The sequence below is a fragment of the Equus caballus genome, chromosome 25 (genome assembly GCF_041296265.1).
Source record: "Equus caballus isolate H_3958 breed thoroughbred chromosome 25, TB-T2T, whole genome shotgun sequence".
NCBI classification, from domain to species: domain Eukaryota; kingdom Metazoa; phylum Chordata; class Mammalia; order Perissodactyla; family Equidae; genus Equus; species Equus caballus.
This window is the reverse complement of record NC_091708.1, coordinates 44,819,123-44,847,040: the sequence shown is the minus strand read 5'-3', so window position 1 is coordinate 44,847,040 and position 27,918 is coordinate 44,819,123. Positions and strand designations below refer to the sequence as shown.

The following is a 27,918-nucleotide window of genomic DNA, read 5'->3' as shown; positions in this document are numbered from 1 at the left end:
CCGTCAGCCGAGAAGCCCTGTTGGCTCGGACCCGGCTTCCATTTCTCCCCGCTCCAGTTACAGTTTTCCCTGTTCCTGAGTTTCGTTTTGTTTTAACTTTTTTTTTCATTATTATTGTGGTAAAATACGCATAACATAAAATTGACCATTTTAACCACTTTAAAGTGTACAATTCAGGGGAGTTCAGTAAAGTCACAATGTTGTGCAACCATCATCACGACCGGGTTCCAGAACATTTGGCCCTGAGTTTCTAGTGTATTCACACTTTCATATTTCACTCCCTGTGTTTCCCGTGAGCTCCCTCAGATCCTCAGGGAAGGAGGCAATATTTCCACTAAGAAAAGACCTGAATTGAAAGGATTAAATTTAGGTTCTTCCAAACCCATGATCCCCCTGAAAACGCACGATGGGGAAAAGGCTGCACCGCGGGTTTCCAGGCAGCATCGGTCTGGTTGTCCGGCTCTTCCTGAATTTTGGCAACGAGGACTTCTTTCCACAGACGCCCCCAACCCCCAGCTCCCGTGCGCCAGGCCCCTCAGTGGCGGCCGACGTCCCCAGAGCTGCCACAGACTCCAGATTCTCTGCATCCCTTGGTTACACCCTAAAGTTTTGTCCCCTTGGTTCTGTGGAGGGGCTCTGTGTCATACCACTGACCACTGCCAAGAGGACATGGCCGTGAGCTGGCGTCCGGGAGCAGTCCAGCTCTGCCCTGCACTCTGCTGCCTGCCCATGGTGGGCCAGGGCCGGTCGGAGGAGACCCTGTGGAGGCCCCCGCAGCAGCTGCCTGGAGGGTAGAGCCCCCCCTGCCCCACCCCTCCCGAGTGGCTGCCTTTCTCCGCTGTTCCCCTCGCAGCATCTTTGCCAAACACTGAGTGGAAACATCTGAGCAGCGCTGGCTGGGGCTCGAGGCTGGGATTCGGACACCGTGATTTCGTCCTGGGCTGCAGCTCGGGGCTGCCATCTGGGCAGCGCATCTCAGCCTGCCCTTCCTGAAGCTTTGCGATGAGAGGTCTTGGATGAGAGACCCGGGTTCTGCCTTCTCCTGCAGCATGTCTGAATCCAGGCTGGCTCCCTGGAGGAGGAGGCAGAGGGGGAAGGGAGTGAATGGGAGAGGACGGGGAGATGGAGATAGCTGCTGACCCTCCCACCCCGTGAAGCTGCGTTTCACCTGTGATTTGGTCATTAAGTCTGGTCAGGAGTGCCCATGAGGCCACAGGAAGCATGAGGCCAAACGGGAACTCCCCAGCCCACTGCCCCGGGACAAGGCCTGGGCTCTTAGACTGAAGGTCCAATGGGCCAGAAGCAGCTGGACAGTGTCCGTCCCCTCCACTGCTTGGGGGAACCAGAGAAGAAATGAGGTCACTCTGCAATCACCGGGCCCACCCAGGATGGTGCGGGCCATGCTCAAGGCACCAGGCAGTGTCACTGGGTGTCCAGCAGAGCTGCCACAGGGTGGCCTCAGCCCTGTCGCCCCCACGCCTTGGCAACACCAGGCCTCCCTTGCGGCAAGGCGGGAAGGAGCGAGCTGGGCCCCAGTGGCTCCCGGCCCAGCCAAGGAGCCTGGCTCACATGTTGCTGGAAGGAGCCCGCCAGCGCTGGAACGGCCCCAGGGCCCAGGACGCCATGCGGCACGAAGTGCCGGGATGGAACAGGCAGCATCTTCCCAAAAACCTTCACTCCAACTGAATCCAGCCTTTAGCGTGAAATAAGGGGGCGGGGACAAGGAAAATGACACCCAAGGAAATCCAGGCAAGATAGTCTACCAGGCAGCCCACTCGGTCTCCAAACCATCTGTGAGCCGTGTCGTGGGAAAACACGAGCTGGGTGGGGGGGCCCCAGAGAACCCGTCAGAGACGGAACCAGATGTGGTACGTGAAACCATGTCCCGTGTCCAACATGTCAAACGACATAGGGTGCACTTTGAACGTGAGGGAGTGAACTGCGGCCTGGACAGTAGACAGCGGAAGCAGGTTGCCAGGTTTCCTAGGGGCCAGGAAGGAGTTGAGTGTGGGAAGGAAACGGTCCTTATTTTTAAGAGAAGAATGCTGAAGTGTTTGGAGGTAAAGTGTCATGATGTCTGCAACTTTCTGTCAACTGGTTGTTGGGCCAGAAAGGAGGAGGAGGGGGAGGAGAAGGAAGAAGGAGGAAGGGGAGGAGGGAAGGGAAAGAGGAGGAGGATGGGGAGGAAGGAGGAGGAAAGAGGAGGAGGATTGGAAGGAGGAGAAGGAAGAAAGAGGAGGCAGAATGAGGAGGGGAGGAGGGAGGAGGGGCAGGAGGGAGGAGGGCAGGAGGGGGGCAGGAGGAGGAGGGGCAGGAGGAGGGGGAAGAGGCAGGAGGGAGGAGGGGCAGGAGGAGGAGGGGAGGAGGGAGGAGGGGCAGGAGGGAGGAGGGGAGGAGGGAGGAGGAGGAGGAGGGAGGAGGGGCAGGAGGGAGGAGGGGCAGGAGGAGGAGGGGAGGAGGGAGGAGGGGCAGGAGGAGGAGAGGGAGAGGAGGAGACTCACACAGCCGTGAGTCAGGATCCAGACAGAAGGCACAGTTCGACTGGGTAGCTGAGGCCGTCACATGAAGGGACTAGTTACAAATAGTCTGGCCTCGGAGATGGAGACCCGGGAGGGTGCCAGCCCTGGTGGGAGCTGCTGACCCCCACTCAGGTCTGAAGAGGGCAGGGAGCAGGGGTGGTGACACGGCACGGGGCGCCCTGAGAGGAGCTGCAGCCTTCGGCCGAGGGTGCCGCTGGCCCTGCCACCCCGCGAGGAGGGAGCCAGGAGAACCGTGGAATCATTGTCGAGCCTGACTGGTGGCCACAGGGGTGACCGTGGTTCTATTTTTTTCCAGTTTTGTTTGAAATGTTGAATGTTTGAAAACTTTCATAATTAAAAAAAATGGGGGGGGGGCAGGGGGGAGTGAAGAGAAGGCCAGAAGAAAGAGGATGGAGAGCAGACCCCGGCTTGAGATGGGCTCCCGGAAAATCATCTGCAGGCAGAGAAGGGAGCAAAGCTCCTCCCCGGGCCGCTCCCTTGGGAGCTCCATGGGCCTCGCCCTGGGCGACGAGGGCACAGGTGGTCCCCAGGAGGCGGAGCAGGCACGTGCCTGCACACCCAAAAGTAAATGGGCAAAATGCGAGTAGCAAGGATCTCTGGAGGGAAAAACAACATTTTAGGCAAAACCAAACTCCCTTAGACAGGCTCCCACTTATTTTATGGCTTAGCGCTCTTTTTATTTGGAATTCCATGGGTGTGGGAGAGTTTTGGAGCTTGGCCCTCGAAGCAGACCCCGCCAGGTCCTCTGATCAACAGAACCAGGCAGAGCTTAGGAAATTCCACAGATCCTCAGATCTGCTCAGATGCGGCCCCCAGAGGTCCGAGGCCAGGCCTGCGGCCGTCACACAGACACACAGAGGGCAGGGTAACCCAGGGCCCAGATGGGAGTGGGAGCCTCCCCAGAGCCACCACCTGGCCCTCCAGACCATCCCACCCGGCCCTCCATGTTGTCCCGGCCCACAACGGGAAGCCAGCAGCTCAGGTTTGTGTCTCGGCTGCTTAGTGCCAGGAGCCGTGACCTCAGCGGCACAGAGAGAAGATGCAGCCCCCTGATCTGGGGAAGCTGGAGTGGAAAGAGAAGCAGGGCTGAGGGACAAGCCAGTGGGAGGCACGCCCAAATGTACAGAGGAAGCAGGAGGGAGCCCCATCACCCACCCTACACCAGGTGTGAAATGCACAGGCAGAACAGGCTGAGAGCATCGCCCTAGGATCAGACAGACCGGGATGGAACCCAGCATCCCTCTTCCAGGCTGAGTGCCCTGGGCAGGTCCCCTAGCATCTCTCAGTCCCTGTTTGCTGCTCTGTAAAATGGGCTTCCTAAAAGCACCTACTACACAGGCCCCTGGGGAGCCGCACATGAGACAGCTACAGTTGGCTGGCTTGGTGCGTTAATGTCCTGTGGCTGCTGTGACAAAGGGCCACAAGCTGGGGGCTTCAAACAACAGACATTTCTTCTCTCCCAGTTCTGGAAGCCGCAAGTCAGAGATGAAGGTGCCGCAGGATGGGGAGATGGGGAGCATCCCGACTTGGGCAGCAGCCCGAGGACTGGGTTCCAGCAAGGATCCGCGCCGGGGTCCAGCCCAGGGCGGCAAGAGCAGCAGCAGCTGGAGGTGGCAGCACCCAAGACGGGGCAGCCCGGGCAGGCCCAGCCCCACAGCTCCCGCCAGCTGCAGCCACCGGGGCGGAAGTTCTCAGGACAGGAAGGGGCTGCCCCAGAGGGCCAGGGACTTGGTCCTCCACCAGCTGACCTCCTCTGGAGCTGGGGTCACCTTTCACCGCCTCTTCCTCACCTCCCGAAGCCTACAGAGCCTGGGTGCTCCTCCCAGCCCTGGGGCTTTGGGAACCAACCAATGTGCACTGGCTTTGCTGGGCCCATGGTGCCGCGGAGGGTCACGGGGCATCGGAGCCCTCGGCGCTCGGCACCACCAGCTCCGGCACGGCATGCCCACCCCAGGAGGGGGTCCTCCCACTTGCTGAGGCTCCCAGGTTGTGCTTCTCACCAGAAAAGAAGAGCAGGACTCAGACCCAGGGCTGCCCCAAAGCCGTGTTCTTGGTCTTCCTCGCGATCAGGGTGGGGTGGGGAGGGAGCAAGGCTGATGGTGGACCCAGGGGGGCGTTTACCCAAATTGAGAAGGCAGGGGACGCGGGGGACATTTTAGCCCTTCTGAGGGAAAGAAGGTAGGATCGTTTCTCTGTTAATAGTTCAAACACGAGGAAGACACTCAACAAAGCCGAGCAGGTCAGAGGGCAGGAGGCGCCCCCGAGGCTGGGGCGCACGGCGGGTTGGGCACAGGAAAGCAGCTGTGAGTCTGTGTCAAGAGCCAAACAGAGGAGCCCAGGGTTGTGACGGATGTGGATCCAGGACACCCTGAGGTCCACGAGTACACAGCGAGAGGCAGATGGAGGCTCATACCCTTTCAATCGTCCTAAGGAAAAAAATTATTTATTTTGAGGAAGATTAGCCCTGAGCTAACTGCTGCCAATCTTCCTCTTTTTGCTGAGGAAGACTGGCCCTGAGCTAACATCCGTGCCCATCTTCCTCTACTTTATACGTGGGATGCCTACCACAGCATGGCGTGCCAAGCGGTGCCATGTCCGCACCCGGGATCTGAACCCACGAACCCTGGGCTGCCAAAGCGGAACGTGCGCACTTAACTGCTGCGCCACTGGGCCAGCCACCAGGAAAAAATCATTTTAAAAAAATGGGTGTGTGGGAAGCTCAGCACACAGAGATGTTCTTAGCAGTATCATTTGGAACGGTGACAAATTCACAGTAACTAAATGCACAGCACTGGGGACTGGGAAGTCTGGGGAATGTCTGCCCGATGCCATACCCCACCGACATCTAAGATGACATGGAGAAGAAGCCCCGAGGGGCTCGCCATGGGATAATGTCAACTAAAGAACAGAACAAGAGAGGTGCGTCCACCAGGACGACCACAATGTGACACACACAGAAAAAGCCACCTAGAAGGTGTCACACAAATGCAAATGGCAGTTATTTTAGGGGATAAAAACACATGTAAGTAAAAGGGCATGCCGAGAGGCCCAGTCGAGTGTGGCAGGGGTGCTGTGCACCTGGCCACGGGTGCAGCTCCCTACCTGAGGCCTGGGCAGGACCTCCATCACGCTGCATTAGGGCCCGCTCCACGGAAAGCCCCGCAGAGGTTGGAGCGGGCACCAGGGAGAGGCCACTTACCTTCAGCAGGAGCGTAAGCAAACCTGTTGCCCACCAGGGCAGCACAGAGGTGAGAGGAAGGGTTGCTCTCCAGGGGAAGGCCCTGGGGATGGTGGCCGTCTTCCCGCCTGCCCCAGTTCACATTCCCCGAAGCTGGGCTGTGGCTTTGGCAACCTCCCCCAGACCTGGTGCTCATCGGGGGGCACTGTGACCTGTTGGGGCTCAGCCCCCTCACTCTGTCCTCTCCCGACTCTTGTGTGGCCCCCAGGCCAGCAAGCCACTGAAAGGTGTCACCCTCTTTGTAAGGAGAGGAGACAGCACACAGTGCGTGTCCAGGGCTCCCTGCCCCGACCCAGTCCGAGTGAGGGGGTAGAGGCCAAGAGTGCACCTAGGGGTCAGCTGGCCACAGTTTCAAGGCTCAGCTCTGGCTCTGATGTCTCTGGCCTCAGTATCCTCATCTGTAGAATGGAGACAGCAACACTGGGAAGGTTAAATGTGATGACCTGCTTCCCTGGGTGGACTCTGAGCCCAGCACGGGGTGGAGTGGTCACTAACTGTCCACTCATAACTCCGGAGTCAGGGCCCGCGGGCACGAGGGCCGGAGACCACGATCTCAGGCCTCTCTGGCAAGAATGCTCAGCTTCCTGCAGCCTCAGTTTCCCCACTGAGGGCTCTGCACCTCGTAGCCTCACCGCCTTTTTCTGTGCGTGTCACATTGTGGTGCAAGATATGTGGGCCCTCCTGAAGCCCCCAGCGGCAGATACAGTTGGCCCTGAGGAGGTCCCGTGGCTCCCTGTCCTACGTCCCCTGGCCACAGGAGCAGGTACCCCAGCACAGGGGCGAGCAGTGGCCCCGTGCAGCCAGGCCTGGGCCCCGGCGAGGAGCTGTGCTGGCCGGCCTGCTGCCCACCTATGAGTGTGGCGCGGTGGGCCCCCAGGTAGCGGGAGCTGGGCCGCCCTCTCCAGGACAGGGCCCCACCAGGGCCCCCTGCGCGGCCATCGGCTCAGGCCGGGACCCGAGGCCAGGCGGCGGCTCTAGGGGGAGAGCAGCAGCCCCGCCAAGGCCCCTCCTCATTAGCCGGGCTCCCAGTCGAGCTGTCATGTGGCCGGCCGCCAGCCCCCGCCAGGCCCAGGGCTGCGATGACATCACCCTGGCCCGGGAGGCGGCTAAGTGGAAACAGATGGAAGGTCCCAGGCCAGGACCAGCCTTGGGGGGGGCACCTTGAGAGCAGCCCACCACTGAGTGGGCCCAGGGTGACCAGAGGTGCCAGAACAGCTGCCCATCACGGTCCCCACCCCACCGAGCTGTAATGGTCGTCTGCTGCTGCTCCCCCTGCGCTCGGCCAACAGGGTGGGTACTGTGCGCATCCTGGTCACTGCCGTCCCCCAGCCCCCAACACAGTGCCCAGCATGGGCTGGTGCTCAGGAAACACTCACGGGATGCATGAGAGGCCACCAGCCTGTCCCCGAGCTCTGGGCGGGAGTCTGGTGGGTCACCTTCATGGGGCTTCTGCTGCCCCCCGTGGGCTCCAGGAGTCACCAAAGACCGTATGGACATGAAACGTCCAGGAGAGGCAAATCCAGAAAAGGCAGACGAGTGGTTGCTGGGGGCCAGGGAACAGTTCTAAAATTGAATGCAGCGGTGGTTGCACGGGTCTGTGAGGGTACCAGAGCCGTTGCAGTGTAAGCGTTAAATGGGCGAATTGTACAGTGTGTGAATTATATCTCAGTACAGCTGTGTGAAAAACTGCAACAACCAAGAGCCAGCTGCAGATAAGAGGCCTGGGGCGGTGGCATCCAGGAGCACAGCCGTGAGGATCACCCACTTGTCAGGATCCAGCAGGTGCTGGGGCCAGGGGTGTCTGTTTGGCCCCCCGGTTTTAAGTGGGGCCTTCCCTCTGGCAGTGGAGATGCACGGAGACTGACAGCTTATTATTATCATTTTATTATAATTGTTCCTGAAGAGCTTTCTTGGATCTCATCTAGTCCATGTAAGAAACTTAGACTAATGGCATTATGGGCCCACTGTAATGGGGCAGCTGGAGCCCAGAGGGGCTAGGCAAGCTGCCCAAGGACACACAGCTGACGGGAGGCGGGGCATCTGGTCTGACAAGAGACTGAAGGCCAGCACGCGGCCACAGCACAGCACACAGCCGCGGTTGCCCACCGGTCTGTGACACTGTCGGAGTATGATTTTCAGAAAGTGACAAGCTCAACTGTCCTACACACACAGGATGAATTTGCATTGACAACTTATTGTGTCATTCACACAGCAACCAGTAGGAGGGTAAAACCAGGCCACAGAGCGGTGTGAGGACAGGACAGTGCTCTGAAACACGTGTGCGGAGACAGAGGAGAGCAGGGCAGGGTCCCACGGGCAACAGAACTGTCACCTTGGGGTGACCTTCTCTGCCAGACACAAACCTACAGGTTAACCTAACTTCACCAAGTCCGAATCCTAAATCCACAGTCAGCAGCAAAGTCAAACAGGTTCCTTTCTCTAGACAAGCCAGCTCCTGCCAAACGATGACCCAGCAGGACTCAGAAAGGATAGGTTTCTCCCCTCATTTTCAAGCTTTAAATAGTTTTTCTTGACACTGATAAAAGAAACTGAAGAAGACACAAGTAAGTGGAGAGACATTCCGTGTCCATGGATTGGAAGAATTAATATTGCTAAAATTTAGTCCATGCTCCCCAGAGCCGTCTGCAGACCCAGTGCAATCCCCACCAAAACTCCAACGGCATTCCCCACAGAAATACAACAAACAACGCTAAAATTTGTATGGAACCATAAAAGACCTCGAACAGCCACTGCAATCTTGAGAAAGAAGAGCAAAGCTGGAGGCATCATGCTTCCTGATTTCAAACTACATTACAAAGCTATGGTAATCGAAACGGTATGGTACTGGCATGAAAACAGACACAGATGAATTGAACAGAACAGAAAGCCTAGAAAGAAACCCACACGTATATGGTCAGTTAATTTACAACAAAGGAGCCAAGAATATACGACGGGAAAGGATAGGCTCTTCAATAAAGGGAGTTGGGAAAACTGGACAGCCACATGCAAAAGAATGAAACGGGACCACTTTCTTATACCATACACAAAAGTCAACTCAAAATGGATTAAAGACTTGCATGTAAGACCTGAAACCATAAAGCTCCTAGAAGAAAACATCGGCGGTAAGCTCCTTGACATAGGTCTGGATGACGATTTTTCAGATTTGACACCAAAAGCAAAAATAAACAAGTAGGACTACATCAAACTCCAGAGCTTCTATACGACAAAGGAAACCGCCAACAAAACAAAAAGGTAACCTACTGAATGGGAGAGGATGTTTGCAAACCCTGTATCTGACAAGGGGTGAATATCCAAAATGTAGAAAGAACTCACACAGCTCAATAGCAAAGAAACCAAGTAACCCATTTTAAAAGTAGGCAGGGGAACCGAACAGACATTTTTCCGAAGAAGACAGACAAGTACATGAAGAAGGGCTCAACATCACTAATCATTAGGGAAATGCAAATCAAACCACAATGAGATGTCACCTCGCGCCCATCAGAATGGCTCTTATCAAAAAGACAAGAACTAACAAGTGTCGGCGGCGAGGATGTGGAGAAAAGGGAACCCTTGTGCACAGTGGGTGAGAATGCAAACTGGTGCAGCCACTATGGAAAACAGCATGGAGTTTCCTCAAAAATTAAAAATAGAACTACCATGTGATCCTGCGATTTCACTTCTGGGCATTTATCTGAAAGGAATGAAAACCCCAGCTTGAAAAGATAGCTGCTCACTGCAGCATTAGTCACGATAGACATGGAAACAATCTACGTGTCCATCGATCGACGAACGCATAAAGAAAATGTGGGGAACACATACAATGGAATATTATTCAGCCATAAACAAGAAGGAAATCCTGCTATTTGTGAGAGCGTGGATGGACCTTGGGGGCATTATGCTAAGTGAAGTAAGTTGGACAGAGAAAGACAAAATCTGTATGGTCTCACTTATATGTGGGATCTGAAAAAAACAAGCTCATAGATACAGAGAACAGATTGGTGGTTGCCAGAGGCGGGGGGGTGGGGGTGCGGGAAATGGGTGAAGGGGGTCAAAAGGCACAAACTTAGAAAAAATAATAATAATTTTTCTTGACAAGGGGAGGGTGTGGATTAAGCCTCAAGCACCGAGTCTGTAAACGCCCCCCGCCCCCGGCCTCTAACCCCTTCTACCGAAAGTCTATTCGGAAACCAGAGGCCATGGCTTCTGTCTACGCCCCGTTCCTCCTGCCTCTGAGCAGTGTGCAGAGGGGCCAAGAGCATTCATTCATCCACAAGCATTTATTGAGCACCTACTAAGTACAGGCGCTGAGGGCTCGAAGCCAACGAGCCTGCGCTCTGGATGGGGAAGGAGCCCGACAAGTGCAGAGCGGGTGTGCCAACCTGACTGCAGTCGGCGATTCGTGCTATCACATGAAGAAGAGGAAGGCGAAGACGGATGAAGAAGACAGGCAGGAGGGGCCAGAGGACGGCGGGGCTTCTGGAAGGACTGGTCGGGGAAGGCCTTTCTGACGAGGGGAGGTTTGGGAAGCGACTTGAATGATGAGACGGATCCTTGAAGAACCTTCCGGGTCTCAGGGAAAGGACGTGAGGAGGGAGTGAGCTTGGCAGGGGCGCGGCGTGGCAAGAGGGCTAAAGTGGCCAGGGGCTGGTGAGCGGGGGGGGGGGGGGGGGAGAGACGGGGCCGGATCATGTGCGTGCGAGCTGGAGAGGCTGCACAGGAGCTCCGGCTCGCCCTCGGTGCTGCGGGGAGCCACGGAGGACCTTCAGCCGCAAAGCGTGGGACCTGGCGTGTGTTTTCCAAAGATCTCTGGCTGTCGGGGACCCCGAATGGCCCTGGGGAGCAGCGAGGAGCTTATTTCTGAGAGCAGGTAAGAGGAGAAGGGGCCTGGACGTGCGGTGGGCGGCACGGCGAGTGTATTTTCAGACCGAGCTGGTCTGCCTCCCTGACAACCAGGACGCGGGAGGTGAGGAAGTGGAATGGAGACCTGCCCTTCCCTTGCATTTCTGGTGAAAGGATGGGGAAGGGTGATCAGACCAAGGTCTCACTGAGGAACAAACATGCTGAAAAACATCTCTAAAGCAAAGAGGTGCCAAGATAGTGAGGAATAAAGAAGCCACAATCCAGCGGGGGGGGGGGGGGGGGGGGCGGCCAGGCCCGCAGAGATGTGCTCAGGGCCTGAAAGCGCTCTTGAGAGCTTGTGGCAAAACCAAAGGGACCTGGGGTTTCAATGGCCTCATGCAAGGCAGAGAGACCGCAGCCCCCGCCTGCTCGTCCTGGAGACCCACAGGAGGCCCTCCTCACAGAGCCAGGAGCACAGAGAGCCCCACCCTCAGGACGCAGGTGAACCAGGACAGACCCACATACGCCCCACCTCGGGGACCCCGGGGTAAGCTGCCTCAGTGCAGAGCACGGGGCTGGGGTGGAGAGGGACGTCTCCCTGGAAATCGGGGCCACAGTCAGCTCTGCGGCAGCCCCACAGCTCCTGCTGACTCCACGGAGCCTCGTCAATGAATTTAGACTACAGTGGCCCCCAGGTCTACAGCGGCCAGACCCAGAACAACCAAATGCAAACCCTCCCCGCTGGAATTCACCTTCGCCCGAGGCCTCGAAGAGCCCCACAAATTATGTGCTAAGGACGACGAGCAGGTCTCGGCACAAGTGGAAAAGGGAGCAAAACCCAACATGTGAGAAACAGGAGAGGAAGCAGCAGAAACTGACCCAGAGAACTCAGATACCGGAAAAATCAGACGTGATAAAACGACTATGTTTCTGTTAAGCTTAAAGAAATAAAAGCCAGATTGAAAAATCTATGATAAAGGGAAAAGTATTAAAAGTGAACTGATACGGTAAACCCAAGTAGAAAGCTGGAAATATGAAAACATAATCATTAAAATTATTTATTGAATTTTTATTTTCTTAGTGTATTCAATTCAACTGAAGGAGCAGTGACGAACAGAGTGGGTCAGAGACGTTACAGGGCGGGCTGCACAGTGAGGCAAGAAGGTGGGAAACACGAGGAGTCCAGAGACGTGGAGGGAAGAGCAGGGTGGTCTGACAGGTCCAGCCACGTTCCGGAAGGTGAGCAGAGAAACAGGGGGGCACTGAGGGGACCCCCAAAAAGCCCAAGGAACCCCAAGTAGGATGAACAAAAAAGAGTCCGTGTCTAGACCCATCTTAGTGAAACTGCGGAAAAAAAGAGTAGTGTGTGTAAAGCAGCCAAAGAAAGAGGCAGCTACTCTCCACAGACCAGCACTGAAGGCTGGCTCGTCGAACGCAGGAATGAAAACCAGAAGCCCATGAAATGACATCTTCGATGAGCTGAAAGAAAATACCCAGCGAAAATGCTTTCCAAGAACGAGGGCAAAGCAAAGACATTTTCAGAACAATCAAAACAGAGAGTTCAGCACGGCAGACTCTCTCCGCAGGGAGTCCAACAGGGTGAATTCCCGGCGAGGTCTCACGAGGCTCCAGATGGAAGGACTGCGTGGAAGAAGACAAGGTGAGCATAGAGAGTGGGTAGAAAAGGTGGGTGCATCTAAACGAGCACCGAAGGTATAAAAACAGGAGTCTTGTGTGTTAAAATGCAACCTGATAGTGTTAACACACCTACACGCCAGAGAGCAGTAACTAGGACGCGGAAGGGCTCTGCGCGTCTTGCACTGTCTGCTTAACTTTGCGTCTTCCTACGTGGTGGGTTGAATAGCGTCCTCCAAAATTCACGTCAACCCAGAACCTCAGAGTGTGAACTTGTGGGAAATGGGGTCTTTGCAGATGGAATTAGCTAAGGATGGAGATGAGCTCATCCTGGATTAGGGTGGACCCTACATCCCATGACCTGCGTCCTTATAAGAAGAGAAGACCCCGAGGGACGGAGAAGGGGTGATGGAGACGGAGGTTGGACCGAGGCAGCGATGGGCCTGAGTCACCAGAAGCTTAGCGAGGGAGGTGGGAGGGGAAAAACGGCAAGGGGAGGCAGGTGTGGGGAGGGCGTCCCAAACAGGGAGCTTGGGTGTGGAAAGGGACGTCTAGGATCCGAGGCTGGGCATTGACTGCTCAGTGTGGGGTGGGGGATCCTCCGGCCCTGAAGGACTGGGCCTCTGAACACCCTCGTCTGGCCCCAGTGTCGCATAGCCCACCACGTCTGATCAGGTGGAAATGGCCGTCAGGTGCTGGGAGCAGGAGGTTCCGGAGGCTGCCTCCAGCCAGTGGGGAAGTAGCGCCACTCATAGGGGTGGGGTCTGGCTCCCTGCCAGGCAGCTGCCACCTGGGCTGGACTGTGGCCCTCAGTACGAACAGCAGTGGTCTAGACTCAGAAAACTCGGGACCTTGGGCCTGCCCCCTCATCCCTGTGAGCCTCGGTTTCCCCAGCCCAGGCCGCTGTACCAGGAGGGACGGTGAGTGTCCTCCAGCTACGCAGCCCCAACTGGGGGACCCACTGTCCCGTGTGCCCAGGACTCTGCCGGCTTCAGCACTGAAAGGCTCGGGTGTGTCCCCGGAAACTCCTCCCTTTCAGGCAATGCAGGCTGGACATGGGGATGGCCGTGTCCATGCCCGGGCCACCCCGTAGTGCAGCGCCCTGCAGCCTGAGACAGGCTTTCCCAGGGAGGTCAGCAGGCGGGGGAGCCGGCTGTGAGTAACGCTCCCTCCTCCCCGCTCCGTTTGCAATAACACAAGGATATCCCCCAGGCCTGAGAACAGCTGGGCCCCATCCCGCGCTCAGCTCTCAGCTCCCGATGAGTCAGCCTGCCGGGCCTCCCACGGATGAGGCCGGCCAGCAAGCGCTGCAGACGCCACGTCCCCACCTCCTGCCCTCCACCAGGCAGCTCTGCACCTCCTGAGGCCCCCGGGCCCTAGTGGGCCTCTCGGCTCCAGCCCCACCATCTGCAGCGGCGGCAGGAGCCTGGGGTAGCTGGGGGTCTGAAGGGCAGGAAAGAGCCAGGCTGGTCCAGGCCCCGTGGCCACGCTCACGGCCACACTCCTCGTCCATCCTCTCTGATCGACCAGGCCCGTGCCCAGGGCTCTTCCTGGGAGTAAAGTCTTCCCCAGGCTCCCCCATATGAGACAGACAGACCAAGGTGGGCCGCTCAGGCCTGGGCCGGCCTCTCCCTGCATCCCCTCCTCACACCTGAGGCCCCTCCATGAAACCCTGCTGGCTGCAGCCAGTATGCTTATCTGTCACCAGAAGCTCAGAGTGGGTCATGCAGCCGCTCTGGAGCAACCAAAGGTGGCCCGCCACCTTCTCCCCACGTCTGGGCCTGAGCCTGCTCCTTGCACAAGGAGGGAGCAGAAGTTGAGTCCCACTGGAGCCCAGAGAAGGAGAGACCCATGGTGACCTGCCTGGGTTTGCAGGGCAGACGGGGGGGGCTGGCGCATCTGTGCCCAGAGGCGGGTGGTGGCATCCCAGCCACACAGCTGGCCTTCAAATGCTTGCTTGACCCTGGGCCTTGACTGAGCCCTCATCCCCCCAGGTCCTCTCCGGACCCCACTGTGACCCTGTGGAAAGAGTCCGGCTGGGGGCATGATGAGAGCCGGCCCCCTGGGGGTGTCAGGATCTGCACCAGGAGGCACAGGCCCTGTTGGGGGGAATCAAGGAAGAACCCACAAAACCCACCCCTGCAGGAGCTGTCCTTCTAAGGGGGGTGGGTCGCCAGCGACAGGGACAGAGCCACATATGGCCCCCACGTGGCAGGAGCAGCCGAGGAGGGCTGCGCGCAGCCAGCAGACCCTCCTTCCCCGAATCCGGGGGGTCCAAACCCCCCAGCCCTGACATGCCTTGTTGGGGGGCGGAGGGTGCTGAAGCTGAGGGGGGTTTTGATTCAGATTGGTCTAGACTCCTAAATACCCCTGGTGAGCCACACCCCAAGGGCCCCAAAGCCCATGGGATCTGCCCAAGTCGTCCCCCAGGGGCTGGGAGGGGTTCCGCACGGGCGTGGGGGTGAAAGAAAGGCCATTCCCTGAAGACCCCGACTGACAGGCCAGCTCACAAACCGGGTGTCATTAGCCTGATTATAGCTGGAAACCGTGAGAGGGCTCCGAAGCCAGAGCCCACCAGCAGGAGGCCGTGAGGGCGCCAGGAAGTATGCTGGGCTGGGGCTGGGGTGGGGGTCAAGGAGGAGGGGTGACCGGGAAGGCAGAGAAGGGAGAGGGTCCCAGGCCAAGAGGCAGCCTGAGGTGGGAGGGTCGCAGCCTAATCATTCATTCGTTCGTTCATTAATTCATCAAAACGTCTGGAGACTGTGCTCTGGGCTGGCAGGTCCTGGCGGCAGGGACACAGCGAGGAGCGAGTCTGACCTGAAGGGGCCTGTCCTCCTGGGGCCAACGGCGCAGACATGGGCACCAGCGAGAAGGAAGGAGAGAGGGTGTAAGGGGCGAGTGCTGCCAAGACAATCCGAAGAGTGACGATGGCGGGCCAGCACTCTCCCTCGCCCCGAGCTGGGGTGACACGAGGATTCATCCCCTGCACAGGACGCCACTAAGTGCCAGGACGCGAACGATGAAGTTCCAAAGGCCAGCCATGCATATCTCACCTACAAGTTGGCTGGCTTATAATGGAGGCCCCGTAAAATAGTTCTACTCAAAGACCATTTTCAAAAGTAAAATGCTTCCTAAACGGTGAAAGCAGATCTATGCACATCACAGCAAAAGGAAATGACGCTTATATCTATTATCCCTGGAACGTTGCATCACCCCTTCCCACTCAGCAGCTCGGCGGCCTGGGTCTCTAATACTTGTCACTGGTGTTTATTTCAATTTGGTCTTTTTTTTTTTTTTCATGACATTGCTGGCAAATCATTCAAACTGATGTTAATTAATTAGAAATTCTTGAGGCCCTCAATAGCCCTTTCTCTGTAAACCATAGATTTTTACTTGCGAAAACATACAAATATACTCTTGATCGACACTGAGCTATCTGATAAGCTTGGAGAAATTTCTGCTGGGTGGAGGGTATTCACATCTGAGGATTGTTTGTTGTTTTTGTTTAGCTTAAATGTGTAAATATTTCATCCCCAATACTCTCCCAGGTGCTGTATTCGGGTCTTTCTTCAGGACATCTATTCAAAGGGCAAATTTCGGGTAGGTTGTCTCTGCGTGTTGAATTCCGTCTCAGTTCTGTTCCATTTAGTTTCAGAATATAACTTTATCCAACCAAGCCTAAAAGCACCATCAAAACACTCTTCCCACAAGTCGGATTTTCCAAAGCACCGTCACACAAGTCTGAAGTCAGATCTGCACGCGGGGGAGCCCTGAGCGTCACAGCTGTCCTGTCCCCTCCCTGCTCATCAGGATAAGCGTCAGCGCACTCGACTGCAAGCTCTGTTCTCAGTCACGACCGTTCTGAAAAGACACAAAAGTCAAGTGCTTTGGCACTGCATTTGTCAAATAGTTTAATCAAAACTCTCCAAATAAATTTAAATAAAATGCAACCAAAATTTAGAAACTCATTTTCAAAAGTGTTCGGCGTCGTCGTGGGTCATTCTTCAATGGCAAAAACATCTCTGAAAACAGGCAGCAAACGACAGGGCTCCTGCTGGGCTGAGGGCATTCTGTCACCACGCGTCACCTTTGGAACAGACTTGGCAGCCCAGCTCTCCTGCGTGTGCATAACGCCATCTGGACCTTGAGAACCACACCTCCTGTGTCTGCTGGCTGCACATCCAGCTGCTTTAAATGCAGTTAGGAGTTTGCGAGCCCCACAGTCAGTTCCCGATAGTAACAGGGTTCTTAATTTGGTCAATTTATTGTATTTTTAACCAAAGTGCTGTCATCCTCCAAAATCTGTCTTCTGGTGTCACCTTCAAAACAAACAAAAGGTCAACACTGAAGGTGTTTTTTGTTTGTTTTTTACTGAATTTACAGTAATATTGACAGTACGTCAGACGCCTCACATTTGGTGGAAGAAACTTCTAGATGCTTTACCTATATTTCATCAGCTGGATGGAAAAAAATCAAAACGTTCTTGGAATTAATGTGACTGATTTCCTGTGAAACTATTGATGACACCAACAGGCATTGCTCAGTGGCTTTCAAAGTTCCTCTGAGAATACGTGCACAAGAAAGATCGGAATGAAAAACAAGCAAAATTAATTTCAAAGAACAGACGTCTACCCTGAAGGACCGCGGGCCTCACAGAGTCCCGTGGAAACGCGCCTTCTGCGCGGCGCCTGCGCCGTGTCTTCAGGCCTCTCCACGGAACCAGCGACCCGCGCAACGCCGAGGCCCCTGGTCTCAGGCGCTCAGTCCCGTCACTGCTGCCCGGCTGGATGGCAACGTTAGCACCCACCTTACACAAGTTAAACGTCCACCCACTCTCCTGAGAAAACGAAACGAAAATTCAGCATTTTACTAAGCATGACTTTCACGTTTTCTGCTTGCTGCTGCTGACTGGGTCTACTGCAAAATTTTGAAAGCATTACCAAACAATAAAAAAATAGTTGTGGGTTTGCACCATTCAAGAAATGGCAAACCTCAGTGGTAGTTAACACTATTCTCCATCTCCTCCACGGCAGGCCCACTCGGCCTACATTTTCCACACGCAGTCCCTGTTTTCCTAGCGTGTGATTTCCCACTGACCCCACCGCTGGCTTCCCAGTGACTCGTGCGTGTCAAGACCACAGCACCCACCAGCTTCAGCCCTGCTCACTGCGGGTGGCCCTGGAAGACAGAGCTTCAGGCAGGACATCTGCCATCGAGGTTGTATGGAGGGAGAGGTGGCAGGAGATTAGGGTAAACAATGACTCCAGGGCAGGAGCAAGTGGCTTGGAAGGGACGGTGTTGGAAGGTCGGAGACCAAGAGGTCTTGGGGAGAGGCGGGCTCCCGATGAGTGAACTGTCGTCCAGTGCCTTCTCTGCAGGCAATGGTCTCTGGGGGGCTGGTGTGAACCCGGCCAGGAAGACAGGACGCTCGCCCAGTGAGGGTCAGCCAGCCTCTCTCCCCACACCCAGAGCTTGAACGATGAGCACACGAGCAGAGCAGCACGGTCAGGGTTGGGGGCTGCACACCGCCCAGCAACCTTGCGTTCCTCTCAAGGCTGCTCTAGCTTCTGCCTCTGCTGAGCATGCAACCATCAGCAGCACAGACCAACTCTGAGCCCTGGATAGGGTGCGTTACTCCACGTACCAACGGGCATCCTGCGACAAGGCAGGTGTATCAGAACCCACCAGACCTTCCACCCTGGAGGAATTCGCCTTCCTGCACTGATCACTGGTCCAGGCACGGGTTTGCCTTCCCTGTGTCCACACGGTCTCTGCCAACTGCACTCACCAAGGGCTCCCAGAGTACCTCATTTACACAGGATCCGGCACAACGTTTCCTCAAGCCAACGGGTCCTCATTACAACGAAGGAGGTGTGACAATGGGACCATGGCCCCAAGACCCACTGGTCCTGTCTTATACCTTGTCGCCCAGAACCAACCAGCCTGACAAAATATGAAGAGGCTCCTGAATGACTTAGTGAATGCCTCGGCTGGACGCTGACCTCTGTGGAGTCAGGACACTGTCCTTCGAGATACAGCGTGTAGCAGACAGAAGGTGGAAACAGCCCGAACACCCGGCGACAGATGACGGATGAATAAAATGCGGTCTATCCACACTGTGGAGCATCAGCCCAGCGTAAAAAGCAGTGATGTGCTGGTGCGCGCCACAGCACGGATGACCTTGAAAACATTGTACTCCATGAAAGAGGCCAGGCACCAGGCCATGCGTCGTGTGACCCCCTGCGTACGAAGCATCCAGCACAAGCAAATCACAGAAACAGAAAGCAGACAGGGGGTCGCTGGGAGGTGGGAAGAGGGGGCACAGGGAGTGACTGTTACGGGGAGGGGCTGTCCTCCCGGGGTGATGAAAACACTGTAGAGAACTAGAGAGAGGTGGCAGTCGCACGACACTGTGAGTGCACTAAGTGCCACCGAATTGTTCGCTTTAAAGTAGATAATTGTATATTCTGTGAATTTCATCTTGATAAAAAGTGAATTAAATAAAAGAGAAAATGAAAACGTTTGATAGATATCTTGAGCCACTGTCTTTCCAGGTACAATGTATGTGTGGAACTAATGGCCATTACGCGGGTCCATGATCCCAGCCGTTGGAGGACGTGGGCCCGGGAAGCAGGCATGGAGGCGGGAGGGACCTTCTCACTAAGCGTCCGGTGCCCACTCCCAGACTTTACACTCGCAGGCTGAGAGGTCCTGGTCCCCAGGGATGGAGGCTTCCTCCAGGGAGCCTGTTCAGGGGCCCACAGAACCTGCCACACTGCTGCCTGCTTACCACGGCTCCTCGGGGCAGCGGAGCAGCGAGCAAAGGAAGGCAGCCCTCCCTTCCGCCTCTTTGCCCTCCCTGGGGAGCTGGGGAGCTCTGTGTAAGGGGGCAGGGAGGCCTGGTCCTGGGCCCCCTCTTGGGGCTTCCGTCCCGGGGAAAACAGTAAAGGGACAATCGCAGCAGCCACGGCCTGGCAGGGGGGAAGAGCCTGGAGGATGAAGGCAGAGGTGACTCCACAGCAAGGCGGCAACCTGGGCCAGCAGAGGTGCCAGTGCAGGGGGGCCAGGCGGGGGTCTCCCAGTGCTGGAGGAACAGTGGTGACAGGGCTGCAGCTTGTCCCACCAGCTCTCTTGCATTAAGAGGGGTTTTATTTTGGGTGGGAGGTGATGCTGAGAACCACCACACTAAAGAATCAAGGACAAGACAGGGTGGACCTACGGAGGCACTCAGGGAATTTGAACGATGCACGGGGTGGACTGTAGCAGCCGGTTGGCACCCTCCCCACATGCCTCTGCCTGCCCCAGGGTCACCTGCAGACACTCCCCATAATGACCCCTGCCTCCCACGTTTCTTCGCTCCAGGATTCCTCTGGTGTGAGGCTTGCTCTGTCCCTGAATGCACAGAACTCAAAGCCCTCAGAATGACACTCTAATAGGGGACAAGAAAAGCCAAGTGCACAGGGTCATTCACCCCCTCAGTGGGCAAGGCAGACGGTCCCCAGCGGGCTGAGCCCCCGGGGGCCACTCAGCAGGGCACACCTGGTCGGCCTCCCTCCCCGACTGCCTCATGGTGACCCCTGAAATCGCCTCCTAAGTCAAACTCTCGCCTCCGTAGCTTTGTCTGGGGCCTGTTGTGGCGGGAGGCCAGTCTCGGACAGACAGAGGGCCCTCCCTGCAGGCTGTCCTGGGCGGGAGGGGGCCGGCGAGGTCTCAAAGGAGAAGGAAAGGTGCCGGGTTCCCCCAGCTAGCGTCTCAGCACCATCCACAGCGTGACGGGACCCCTGTGTTCCCTGCACATTCGTCTCGTGCGCCAGGAAAAGAGGCTTCAGAGCGGGCTTTCCAGGCGGAGCCAGAGCGAGCCCATCCCAGGCGGTGGCTCCCTTCCTTCTCCACGGCTGACACGTTGCCCTCCGCTCCGCGTCCACCCACCCACCTTGGACCAAGCCACCAGCACCTTCTCTCGCCCAGAGGGCTGCAGAAACCTCGCCCCTGGTGGTACGTCCTCTGCAGGTCCTCGACAGCTGGTCCTCACCCCGCAGCCAGGGGGGCTTAACCGTATGCCACCTGATTATGTCCCCACCCCACACTCTAGTCCCACTGAAAACTGTCGCTCCCTGGGGCTGCAGTGCAGCTGGACACCGGAGCCGCTGGGACAGGGTGTAAATATCGAAACGCTGCCTTCCAGTCAGCAAACAGTGACAGTGACCTTCCACGCTCCCTTCTCCTTCCCAAACACTGTATCTTTCGGGGATCAAGGCCCTGCTCCAGCCCGGCTCTCCATTCTCATCAACCTGCCCGCACGCACCTCCCCATGCCTCCCGGTTGCCCACAGTCCCTTGGCACCAGCCTCACTCACCTCCTTTGAGCCCAGCCACTGGCCACGCTACCTCCTCCCAAAGAGCACACGCTGGCCCCTCTGCCTGGGCCGCTGTGGCCCCGGCTCTCCGCCTCACTCACTCCTTTTCATCCATCAAAATCTGACTCCAATGCTGCTTCCTCCAGGAAGCCCCCTCTGATCCCTGAGACAAGTTCTGGCCCCACGACTTCTTCCCATGGCCCAGGGCACCTCCCTCTCACCTTGGTAATTACACTCAGTCTCGGGGTACCTGGCTTAACCTCCCTTCTCCTCTGCATGGCTAGCTTCTTTGGGGTGGAAACAGGTTGGGTTTTTTCCTTCTCACCAATACATTCTCAGCACTGAGCAAGGAACCAGCCCAGAGCAGGAATACAACAGCTCTCTGCTAAGTGAATGAATGAATGAACGAGTGAAGTGCCCTCCTCACTGGGCTCTGAGGTCCCCGCCAGCTCCCCACCCAGTCATGGTGAGCAGCACGCACAAGAAGCCCGGGCTTCGCTGTGACTCTGGACTCTCAGGAATGCTCTGGCAGCACAAAGAATTCTGCTCCAAACCCCAGCCGGACTTCTTATCTTCAAGGATTGCACAAAACCCTGGAACTCGCCTTAATCCTAACTGTCCGTTTCGAGAACACGCAAACCGGTCCTGCTCAGGGGCCGGCGGGGGGGAACTCACCGATCCATAATCCGCAGCAGATGCTGGGCAGGGCGTGAGCTGGCTTCCCCGAAACACACGGATGGCCTCTTAGTGCTCGGGCTGAAGTCCTTTGGCGGCGTGTCTGGGCTCGCTGGCCGCGCAGGCCTCAGCTGGAGTGCTGGAAATAGGCCCTCTTTGCCGACCAGTGGGGGGCTTTGGTAGGGGTCCACCTCTCCTCTCACGAGCCTAGACCTCAGGAGCGTCTCAGATGTGGCCAGGCAGGGGCACCCCAACCAGCCTCCAAGAAAACCCAAGTCCCAGCTTCTCTAGCACCTTCCTTGACACCCATTTTCCTGACCCCGAGGGCTCGCACAGAATTTTACACAGCTTAGCAAAGATCTGGTCTCCAACTCGGTCATTTGACAAAAATATTTACCCGGCACTTACTCTACCACAGCAGGAGGGGCTGGGAGGCGAGAGGAGGCGAGGAGAGTGAAACTGTTACGACAAAGGAGGGCAGGGCATCTGAGCAGTTGAGTGGGGGTCCCTGGAGCTGGACATGGGTCCAAACCATGGCTCCCCTACTCTGTCTCCCCATGACCCATGGCAAGTCACTTTATCACTGACTGCCCAGTTCCCTCAGCTACAAACAGGGAACAAACACTATTCTTTCATGGCGTCAACATGTGCGCTGTGCCTGACACAAATCAGGCACTCGATGTCTGTGAGTGAGTTTCCTCAGGGCTCAATCAATGACAGCCCTCATGAGGGACACTCTCCTGGGGGCCATACTTCTGGCCACAGAAGGATCTTGTCTGTAGCTCAGATTATAATGAAGCCCCTTCATCCACGGTGAGAACACAGACCCAGAACAACACCATGCAAATGAGGAAAGAGAGACGGGAAGAATCTCGTGAAAGCGTAAGGAGGCAGCAAAGCCACGCCCAGGAACAGGCAAGAGGCAGCCACAGTTTCTGCAGAGCTTCTTAGAGGAAGCAAGCAGACACAAATTCTCTGCTGGAAGGTTCTTCCAGTGAGTCCTTAAGTGAGATGAAGTTGAAGGGCCCCAGCCTCACCGGCGCACTCAGGCTGGGCCGGGGCCACGTGGCACCAGCAGAAACACAGTAACAAAACCTACTCTGGCTTCTTATGATCCTTGGTTGTCCTTGCTGAGCGGTCACTCTGATGGGGTCTCAGGCTAAATGCTGGTCACCTGCTCTCTCGTGGATTCTTCCAACAGCCCAACATGGCAGGTACCATCGCCACCCCGATTTCCCAAATGGGAAGCTCTGAAGGGTCAGCCACTTGCGCGGAATCCCAGGTGGTGCGGTCAGGATTTTCACGCAGGCCACTGACCCCAAGACTGCTCTCTCAGGACCACTGTCACGGAAGAGAGGGGTGTGGACCGGAGCAGACACCTGTCCTCAGCAACATCAGCTGTTGGCGCCCCAGATTCTTCGGTGAGAAGGAGCTGGGCTTTTATGCTCAGGTCCCCACTGCTATCTCTTCTAAACGTTGGATGCCACTGCATCTCACTGACTTCAGAGTGTCCTCCCCACGCTGTCAAGCTAAAGCGTAGGCTCAGCCATTTGCAACTGTCCTTGTCCCCCGAAATCCTGAGGGAGAAAATTCCTGCTTCCTAGGGGTGTGAGGCACGAGTGCCTGCGAGGAGCAGACCCTGCTCACTGCTGCCGCCGAGGTTCTGGAGCCCCGAGTAGGAAACCAGTTACCGATTCAGGCACCTGCCACACGCCAGCTTCTTGGCATCACTGCTCACCCTTAACCCTCCCAAGCTGCACGAGTGAGGGGGCATCAGGCCATCTTACAGCGGGATACAGGCTCCAAGAGGGGCCCCGACCTTGGGCAGCAGAGTTTGGATCTGAACCCAGGTTGGTGGCTTGAAAGCCTGGGGTCTTCTCCTCATGTTGCCCCTTCAACTCCCATCATGGGATGTCCTCTTCACCGCTTGTTTCCTTTGGGAAGGGCCACCCTAGGACAGAGTGGGTTCCCTGTCTCAAGAGTTCAGTCACCTCCAGAGGGCGGGCCCTGCGGCCGAGTGGTTCAAGTTCTGCACGCTCCACTTCGGCAGCCCAGGGTTCGTGGGTTCAGATCCCGGGCGCTGACGTCCTCCACTCATCAGCCGTGCTGCGGAGGCCTCCCCTACACAAAGTGGGGGAAGGCTGGCACGGATGTTAGCTGAGGGCGAATCTTCCTCACTCACAAAAAAAGAGTTCCATTATCTCTTTACGGCTGGACCGTAAGCTCATCAAGGGCAGGACTTTCCATGACGTGTCTTGATTTCTGCATTTCCCACAGGCCGGAAATGGGGCAGGTGCTGAGTGAAGACGGAAATCGTCAGGGAACGGTCTAGTGCGGTGCAGCATGGAGACGAGCCCCTCATGGTGGGAACAGCAGACGGCTGTCATCTTGGAAGCTTCCTGCAACCCAGAGGCAGTGCCCACCCCACCCCCGGGTGAGCGACTGAGTGTGCAGACGGTCAATGGCCAGACCACACGTGAACACAGATCTCTGTCCCACGGGCTGCAGCACCGAGCCCAGGAAACCATCCCACCGTCTACGGTCACCAGCCAGGAGTGCGGTGGCCCTAAGTCAGACTTGGAGGAAGTCAGACTGCCGTCTTTAGTTCGATCCAAGAAGCCCAACAGTAACCCCTGTGACAACCGGCTGCAAATGGACATGATTAATAACTTGCAGCTTCCTAATTCTTGTCCTTGCTTCCAACTTAGGACCAGGCAGACAAAATCAAATTGTGCGCCCCCACCAGTCACACAGCCCGCCCCACCTCTCCTGAGCCCTCCTCCAGCTGCCCGGGCCCACAGCCCTTCCCCAGGGCACAGCAGGAAGCTTCCTTCTTTCCACTCCAGAGCTTTCCCACTCCTCCACTCACCTCTGCGTCTCTGCCAAAATGAGAGCACTGACCCGAACCCCTGCCACAGCAAGCTAGGAACAAATAGCCTTTGCTGGGCTGGCCGTCCTTTATTTTCACCATGTTAAGAAGGATTCAGAGGCTCCCTCTGGGCTCAGTGGTCAGTTAGCAATGTCTGCCATGGCCACAGGCCCGTGGGCGGTGGCATCAGTGCTAGGAATCTGCCGCCTTTTGCAAGCATTTCCTTCTGCTTTGGCCAGAAAAATGGCTCTGTCCAGACGCCCACCGTCTGCTTCCCTGGTGCAGCTGACATACAGACTGGAATGCAGGACAGGCAGCTGGGGGGAGACGGGAGCGTGCTACCCACACAGTCTAGCCAAAGCCACCTCGCGCTCAGCTGTGCTCTCCACTGTCCCCCATCTAGCACTGAAACCAAAGGCAAGACACAAAAGGTTCAAAGACAGACCGGAGATGTCCCCAAATGCAGATCACATGACCATCAAATCAACACAAACGGAGTGAGATCACAGATGGCTAAAATCTCCCCGAGGATGTGCACTCAGGCCAAGATGTGGAGGCCGGAGCCTGCCGCAGATACAGCCAGTGGGCCACCCAAGGTCTGACTGCCTCTCCGGGCAGTAGACTCCTTGTTGGGAAGCCGCAGCCCGACCAGGGACGTTTCCAGGCTCCCTTGCAGCTGGGTGGAACCACGTGAGTCCTTCTCACCAATGGAAGCAAGAGGAAGTGCCCGGAAGCACTTCCGGGTCGAGGTGGTCGCAGGTGTGGGGGCCGCCATGCTTTCTCTCTGCACCGGACTCCTGGGAGGCCTGGGGTGGAGCTGCCGCACGAAGCAAGCCAGGCGTCCCAGGGGGCCCCCGGGAGGAAAGCTGCGGGGCGGGAGCAGCCCACCTCCTGCTGAGCCACCCAGCCACCAGCTCCCAGTGGTGACTGCGCGTCCGAGGAGGGCCTGGGGCCCCGGGAGCGCGCAGGCCTCCCCCTGTCCAATCAAAGAGGAGAGTGAGATGCGAAAGCTCCTGTGCTGGCGCTGCGGGGACGCGGACCCCCGGCCTGGACGGAGAATGGAGGCTGGGCGGCTGCCCCGGGGCCCGTGTGTCAATCTGTGTAAATACAGGAAGAAGCGCTTGATGGGAATTAGCAGCACTCGCGGAGGAAGCCGCCCCCCGGAGCGGCGGGGCAGACACCAGGAGGGCTGTCGAAGCAGCAGTCCCTTAACGCCACCCAGGTGCCTCCAGCGGCAGGTGGGGAAAGAGAGCTGGCTGTGATCAGGCTGCGGGGCATTTCTGCGGTCTGTTAGGGGCCCAGGGACGCCTAAACCCGCCCTGCCCATCCCTGCTCACAGAGGGAGGGACAGTGAGGACAGCGGCGCCGACCCGCGGACACCCGCTTCCTGTGACCTGGGCTTTGGCTCCTGCCTCGGATGCGGAGCCCCAGCAAAGCAGTGGGCTCAAACCCAGATCTGGAGGTGTCCCCACGCTCCGCCTCACCCCGGGGCCCAGGAAGCCAGTGCAGCGACCAGCACGCTCAGGCACAGAGTGGACAGAGAGCAAGATGGCCAGGAGTCCAGAGGACACCGCGGCTCAGCTTCCAGCTCTGCCTGCATGGAGTGGGGGAGGGCCAGAGAGGCTGAGGACTCGCCCCCGACTGGGACTCGCCCTCCAACCAACTGGGAGGGGACCTGGAGGCGAGGGAGGAGGAGAGAGTGCTGAGACCACCCCGCCTTAGAGAGCAATGGTGTCCTCTCGCAGCAAGACGTGGCGTTACAATGACTGGGGGACACACACTGACTGTGAGAAGCCAGAGCCGGCGCACGTCATCCATCATATTTCTAGGCCTGGGGGTTTGGGCGGTGCTGTGTCCAGTAGTCTGGATTTGGGGCCATTTTTCCTCCGATGTGAACCTGCCTTTACCGTTTGAATTGTCTACAATGAGCACACTATCTGTAGAGAAAAAACTTTTTTTTTTTTAAGGAAGATTAGCCCTGAGCTAACATCTGCCGCCAATCCTCCTCTTTCGCTGAGGAAGACGGGCCCTGAGCTAACAACTGTACCGATCTTCCTCTACTTTATATGTGGGACGCCTGCCGCAGCATGGCTTGCCAAGCGGTGCCATGTCCCCACCCGGGATCCGAACCAGTGAACCCTGAGCCGCCGAAGCAGAACGTGTGCACGTAACCACTGTGCCATGAGGCCGGCCCCAAGAAAAAACTATTTTTAATGAGTTGTCAGAGAAGCGATCATTGAGGGAGCCTCCTAGAGGAGGGCAGAGGCAAGGTGGCACGGGCACCCGGAGAAGGAGGACCCAGCACGGGACAGAAGTTGGTCCTCGTCTGAAGGGGTGCCCTCCAGCGCAGGACAGGGCCACTGCACTGGTCCTCCCAGTGTCCCCAAGAACCCCTGCCCGGGCCCAGCCCCTCCCTCCACTCCTGTCCCAAGCCACCCAAGCACGTGGCCGCCACGACCTGGAGAGGAAGTGGAGCTAGGGCCGGGCCGTCTGGTAGTCGTAGTTGCTGGGAAGGCTTCCCATGGTGAATATGTCTCAATGCCACCACAAAGTCGCTTTGAAACTGGCACACCCTTCCCTCCCTGGGCCGCTCTCTCCCTCTGTCCAGCACGGAGACGGAGCAGAGGGCTCTCTGCGGCCCACCCGGCCCCAGGAATCCAATGACTTCATGGGCCCATGCTTATTATCCTTGGATAAACTCTCCAGCCCACAGGACCATGAACCGAGAAGCTAATTCCAGAGCCGAGGAGTCGTGTGGAGACGTGTGGCTCACACCCACCACACCAGCCCAGCTTTGGCGCGGAGCTGAAATCACCCCGGCCTTACATGGAAAAACCATTCGCAGCTCAGGTCCACACAAAAGCAGGCAACAGGCCAGACGTGGCTCCCAGGCCATCGTGTGCTGAGCCCTGCTCATCCATGCAGCCCAGAGCTCAGTGGCTTACAAAATAAAAGTTTACCTCTTGTTCTTATAAGATCCAACGATCGTGGCGGCGGCTGGCCTGCTATTCCAGGCTGGGTCGTTGTTCAGGGCCCCAGGCTCACAAAGGCTCTGCCGTCTTCAACGTGTGGTTTCCCAGAGTCCCTCTGAGCATCAAGGGCACATCCACATCCAGTTAGGAAGGAAGGGAGGGAGAGTGCGGGCGATGCGTGGGAGCATTTATGGGCCAGGGATCAAGGTGGCCTGTGTACATATGTCTGCCCACGTTCGGCTGGCCTGACCTCGGCCACATGGCTCCGCCCACGTGCACTGGGGGTGTTGGGAAATGTCATCGCTGACCCAGCAGCTAGTCCTCACCAGCAGCCCAAGGGGCCAGATCTTTCACTGGGCAATTGTGGTCGTGGTGACACCACAGATTGGTGGTGAGGGCTAAGTGAGCATAACGCTCATAAGGCGGTGGTGGCCCCGGGGGACATTCCGTATTTATTATCTCATGTACCAGACAAACAAAAGGCTATAACACAGGTATATTTTATTTTAAAGAACAATAAAAATGAAGTCAGCTCTCCCATGTCCACTGCCCAGATTAAGAAATAAAGCTCTACCAGTCGTTTTGAAACCACCGTGTGTCGCTAGACTCATGGCTCCGATGTTCCCAGAGATAAGCAGCACCCTCGGTTCTGTGCCCTGGCCCCCATTTTCCTGTAGTTTCACCCCCTCTGTGTTCCCCTCTAAGAACCCATCGCTCGGCGGCGCCTGGTGTCCAGCCTACCGTGCAAGGCCCGTGCTCCCGTGCTCTCCAGGTGGGTCGTCTCCTCTGCGCAC

The 27,918-nt window shown here is 57.0% G+C and overlaps 1 long non-coding RNA gene across 2 annotated transcripts; it reads right to left on the bottom strand.

Moving 5' to 3' along the window:
• Nucleotides 1-85: 85 nt before the first annotated feature.
• Nucleotides 86-27,251, bottom strand: LOC138920693 (uncharacterized). 2 transcript variants are annotated; one of them, XR_011432345.1, is made up of 2 exons: nucleotides 27,113-27,241; nucleotides 86-1,072 (listed from the first exon to the last, which is right to left on the bottom strand). It is a non-coding gene; the product is annotated as an uncharacterized lncRNA (long non-coding RNA). The 2 variants fall into 2 exon arrangements; XR_011432346.1 differs by lacking the exon at nucleotides 86-1,072 and adding an exon at nucleotides 15,620-16,113 and having other exon boundaries at nucleotides 27,113-27,251.
• Nucleotides 27,252-27,918: the final 667 nt, after the last annotated feature.